The following is a 5568-nucleotide window of genomic DNA, read 5'->3' as shown; positions in this document are numbered from 1 at the left end:
CGGTTCTCTCAGATAAGAGTCCGCTCACTTAACCACTATGGCTGACCCAAGGCCATTCCAGCAGCTGCCAGGGGAGGAAGGGGGAATCAAACCCGGTTCTCCCAGATAAGAGTCCGCTCACTTCACCACTATAGCTGACCCAAGGCCATTCCAGCAGCTGCAAGGAGAGGAGTGGGGAATCAAACCCGGTTCTCTCAGATAAGAGTCCACACACTTCACCACTATAGCTGACCCAAGGCCATTCCAGCAGCTGCAAGGGGAGGAGTGGGGAATCAAACTCAGTTCTCCCAGATTAGAGTCCGCTCACTTAATCACTAGTGCTGACCCAAGGCCATTCCAGCAGCTGCAAGTGGAGGAGTGGGGAATCAAACCCGGTTCTCCCAGATAAGAGTCCGCACACTTCACCACTAGGGCTGCCCCAAGGCCATTCCAGCAGCTGTAAGTGGAGGAGTGGGGAATGAGACCCAGTTCTCCCAGATTAGAGTCCGCGCACTTCACCATGATACCAACCTGGCTTGGAAGAAGCCAAGGCCTCTCCCGGCAGTGCAACTGAAATTCCTACTAGGATAGTCAGTATGTCTTTGTATTTCTTCCCCCTTTTTAAATAGAGGGAAATCGAACTTTTTTACTAAACATCCGCTAAAACTTCCAGGCTGCATTTTAAAATGATTATTTGTGTTTATGAACGAGTGTTTGAAATGTGTTTTTATATGAGGCTTTGTATGTGTGAGAGAGTTCTTATCAGGATAATAGACTTCACAGTGCCTTCTCCTCCGTTTTATCCTCCCCACCCCCCTGTGAGGTTGGTCAAGCAGGTTGAGAGTGTGTGACTGGACCAAGATCACCCTGCCAGCTGCCATAGCACAAGTGAGGATTTGTGCTCCAGTCTTCTGCTCTACGCCCCCCCCCCTTGCTGTTTCTCTGCTCCCATTAATTTCCATGCGGGGGGGGGGGGCTTGTGTGGGAGAACTTCCTGCCAGCCTGCAGCCTGAGAAGATTAGGGGAGGAACGGTGGCTCAGTGGCAGAGCATCTGCTTGGTAAGCAGAAGGTCCCAGGTTCAATCCCCAGCATCTCCAACTAAAAAGGGTCCAGGCAAATAGGTGTGTGAAAAACCTCAGTTTGAGACCCTGGAGAGCCACTGCCAGTCTGAGTAGACAAAACTGACTTTGATGGACTGAGGGAGGGGGGTCTGATTCAGTAGAAGGCAGCTTCATATGTTCATAAGATCCTTCCAAGGAAATTTCTGTACTTTACCCCAGAATAACTCGGAGAAGCAGGGGGTGGTAGACAAGCCTCCTTGAACAACTCACTCTTTAAGAGACAAAACTCTTGCTTCTGAAGCCAGCATTTTAAACATCCACTCAGCTACTTGTTTGTTTGTTTTCCTTTTTGCGCAGGGGCCATGCTGATCTTCTCTGTATCGTTCCAATTTTAGTATATGTGCTGCCAAAGCGAGCACACACTCAGCTATTAAATAACCCCCTGAAATACAATATTTCTCTGAAGAGACATCTGAACAGTCAAATTGAGCTGGGCTGATATGAGCAAACAGGCTCCCTCTCTCCTGGCATGCCCCCCCCCTTCACTCAACTGATAACAACTTATTGGTGACCCCTGGCTTGAAGGCCATCTGGCATCCCGAATCAAGGCCAGGGCCTTTTCAGCTGTGGCCCCAGCCTGGCGGAATGCTCTGTCCAATGAGACTCAGACCCTGTGAGACATGAAATAATTCCACAGGCCCTGCAAGGTGAAGTTGGTCCACCAGACAAAGCTGCCCACGTTGGACTGTTCCCTGAGCTGCCATCTAGTAAGGAATGGATATTATGATGGGTATGACGGTTGAAATTGTCGATTTCAGCCTAAGTTATATTTAATTGATTTTAAATTTAATTGATTTTAAATGATGATTTAAATGACCTCTACTGTGTAGGGAAGGGTGGGCTATAAGTCCAATTACATAAATAATAATAAATAGAATCATAGAAGCATAGAGTGGGAAGGGACCCCCAGAGTCATCTAGCCCAACCCCCTGCACAATGCAGGAAACTCACAAATACCTCCCCCTAAATTCACAGGATCTTCATCACCGTCAGGTGGCCATCTAGCCTCTGTTTAAAAGCCTCCAAGGAAGGAGAGCCCACCACCTCCCAAGGAGGAAGCCTGTTCCACTGAGGAACCGCTCTCACGGTCAGGAAGTTCTTCCTAATGTTGAACCAGAAGCTCTTCTGATTTAATTTCAGTCCATTGGTTCTAGTCTGACCTGGGGCCGCAGAAAACAATTCCACACCATCCTCTATATGACAGCCCTTCAATGACTTGAAGATGGTGATCCTATTATCTCTCAGCCGCCTCTTCTCCAGGCTAAACACGCCCAGCTCTTTCAGCCTTTCTTCATAGGATTTGGTTTCCAGACCCCTCACCATCTCTGTCACCCTCCTCAAATTCATTTGAGACAGAAAAAAATCATTCTGCGTTGAAAAGTATCACCCCAAACCCACAGAAAATTTATAAAATCTTTGACAATTCCTGTATTAGTTGAAAAGATTCCAGCCTGTTACACAACAGATCCATATCATATTGGGGCTTGGGGGAGTAAATTTTGGAAGCCACGTGAAAAAGACACTCTTGTTTTGGAACCCAGAACACCCATTCCTGCTGATCCACCCCACCCTCTCCACACACATCTTGGAACCTTCTGCTGAATAATCTCTTACCTTTCTCATTCCAAATCTGTATACACAGATGTTAAAAACTATTGAAGAACACCAGAAGAGTCCTGTTGGATCAGACCAGTGAGAGTCCATCTACTCCAGCCTCTTGCCTCACACAGTGGCCAACCAGTTCCTCTGGAAGGCCTACAACAGGGCAGAGAGGCCGAGGCCTTCCCCTGAGAAGAATATCAGAAGAGCCCTGCTAGGTCAGACTAGTGAGGGTCCATCTAGTCCAGTCTCCTGCCTCACACAGTGGCCAACCTGGAAGGCCAACAACAGGACAGAGAGGCCGAGGCCATCATAAGAACATCAGAAGAGCCCTGTTAGGTCAGACCAGTGAGGGTCCATCTAGTCCGGCTTCCTCTTGTCTCATACAGTGGCCACCCAGTTCCTCTGGAGGGCCAGCAACAGGTCATAGAGGGTGAGGCCTTCCTCTGATGTTGCCTCCTGGCTCTGGGATTCAGAAAATTAGTGCCTCTGAATGTAGAGGTTCTCCTCAGTCACCACAGCTAGTAGCTGTCAACAGACATCCTCCATGGATCTGTCTAAAGCCACTTTGAAAGCTATTTATTCCTGTGGTAGCAGATTCCACATTTGAATCACTCTCTGTGTTCTTCCACATTTCAACAACAAAGCCTCCTTGAAAATACAAAACTGGCCCAAAAGAAGGAGAAGATGAAGACTGCAGATTTATACCCCACCGTTCTCTTACAATCTCCTATATATTCTCTCCCCACAACAGGCACCCTGCGAGGTGGGTGGGGCTGAAAGGGCTCTCACAGCAGCTGCCCTTTCAAGGACAACCTCTGCCAGAGCTAGGGCTGACCCAAGGCCATTCCAGCAGGTGCAAGTGGAGGAGTGGGGAATCAAACCCGGTTCTCCCAGATAAGAGTCCGCTCACTTCACCACTGTGGCTGACCCAAGGCCATTCCAGCAGCTGCAAGTGGAGGAGTGGGGAATCAAACCTGGTTCTCCCAGATAAGAGTCCGTGCACTTAACCACTATACCAAAGTGCTTGTGTTCTACATGCAGAAGTATTTTTATGCCAGATCTGAGCTCTTCAACCTGGTGGCATCAATTTTGCCAGCTTGGGACGTCATTACCTCATTCCGTCACATTGACCCAGCCAGTGTGCTGCAATGTGTCAACCACCGGATCAAGGTGCTCCGTCTGAGGAACCATGCCCCAGTCCGCGGTTTGATAGGATTAGGTGGAACCCCATTGGCCCTTCATGCCACCTGACACCTGCTGAATGGGCAATTGCAATAACACCTCCTGTCCAGGTGAGGCACTAGAGTGCAGCAGACCAAACCACGGTAGTGCAGAAAGTAAAACACTGGACTCCCATTACCTGTCCCAGGTTCAAGACTGCAAGTAACTTTCATCCTTGGCCATATTTACCTTTGTTTGGGTCTTTGGAGAGTCTCATCTTGGGAGAGGGGAGAAGAAAGAGAAAATAATTATACCAACCATTTAATTTGTTGCTTTTCAGTAGGGGGGAAATGGGCAGGCCGGGGAGCCAAGGCCTGGGGTGCATCCCGAGCCCCACACGGCAGGGCCCTCCATTGAGACAGCCCGGCGTTGATGTGTGAGTCGGCTGCCTATTTGTCTAGGTGAATTAAAAACACAATTCAGCTCCCTGGAGGGATCTCCTGGTTGACAGGTGTGCATTTCATAGTCTTAACACTTGAAAAATAGGCTCCCTTTATGGTTATATCATAATTTCCCCCCCACTGGAATATCAAGGCTTTATTCCCTTCTTCGGATTCTAGTCTCCTACCTGAACACACTTCTCCATTTATTTTTTTTGCCCATTAACTCCTTCATCATACAGAATTAAATGGATTTCATTTCTGTCGGAGCAGTTCAGGGAGATCAAAAAAAGGACATTTGCAAAGGGAATTTCCTCCCCTCCGTCTCTTGGGCACCATCTCTTTCATTACGGTTCTTTGCTCACCTGTGCTTGAAATGCCCCCGCCCACTTGTCTCGATTTTTCAAACTCTTCCCCTCTGTCATCCTTTATACATAGGAGGAAAAAGCAATAAAGGGGTTTTGGTTCAGGAGGGGGGAGAGGGGAGCAGGCAGCTTGTGCTGGAGACTGGTCCTTTTAGAGGAAGCACCTCCAGAAACAAGATCAGAGTGTTTGGCCTTTTCAATGCACATTTTGGTGTAGTGGTTAAGTGTGTGGACTCTTATCTGGGAGAACCGGGTTTGATTCCCCACTCCTCCACTTGCACCTGCTGGAATGGCCTTGGGTCAGCCATAGTGGTTAAGTGAGCGGACTCTTATCTGGGAGACCCGGGTTGGATTCCCCACTCCTCCCCTTGCAGCTGCTGGAATGGCCTTGAGTCAGCCATAGTGGTTAAGTGAACGGACTCTTATCTGGGAAAACCGGGTTGGATTCCCCACTCCTCCCCTTGCAGCTGCCGGAATGGCCTTGGGTCAGCCATAGTGGTTAAGTGAACGGACTCTTATCTGGGAGAACCGGGTTGGATTCCCCACTCCTCTCCTTGCAGCTGCTGGAATGGCCTTGGGTCAGCCCTAGTGGTTAAGTGAGCGGACTCTTATCTGGGAGAACCGGGTTTGATTCCCCACTCTTCCACTTGCAGCTGCTGGAATGGCCTTGGGTCAGCCATAGTGGTTAAGTGAGCGGACTCTTATCTGAGAGAACTGGGTTTGATTCCCCACTCCTCCACTTGCAGCTGCCCTATATGGCCGAGGACCAGCCTACCTGAGGGACCGTCTCTCCCCGTATGAACCCCAGAGAGCACTGAGGTCAGTAGGAAAGAACAGACTGACTACCCCTGGGCCAAGACAAATTAAACTACAGAATACTCGCTCTCGGGCCTTTTCGG

The 5568-nt window shown here is 49.2% G+C and overlaps 1 non-coding gene across 1 annotated transcript; it reads right to left on the bottom strand.

The window, feature by feature from the left end:
• Nucleotides 1–1352: 1352 nt before the first annotated feature.
• On the bottom strand, nucleotides 1353–1460 carry LOC132587421 (U6 spliceosomal RNA). Its single transcript, XR_009556429.1, has one exon. It is a non-coding gene; the product is annotated as a U6 spliceosomal RNA (small nuclear RNA).
• Between the last annotated feature and the right edge of the window lie 4108 nt (nucleotides 1461–5568).

The sequence above is a fragment of the Heteronotia binoei genome, chromosome 18 (assembly GCF_032191835.1).
Source record: "Heteronotia binoei isolate CCM8104 ecotype False Entrance Well chromosome 18, APGP_CSIRO_Hbin_v1, whole genome shotgun sequence".
Classification (NCBI taxonomy): Eukaryota; Metazoa; Chordata; class Lepidosauria; order Squamata; family Gekkonidae; genus Heteronotia; species Heteronotia binoei.
The sequence above is the reverse complement of the archived record's forward strand: the minus strand, read 5'-3'. Positions and strand labels throughout refer to the sequence as shown.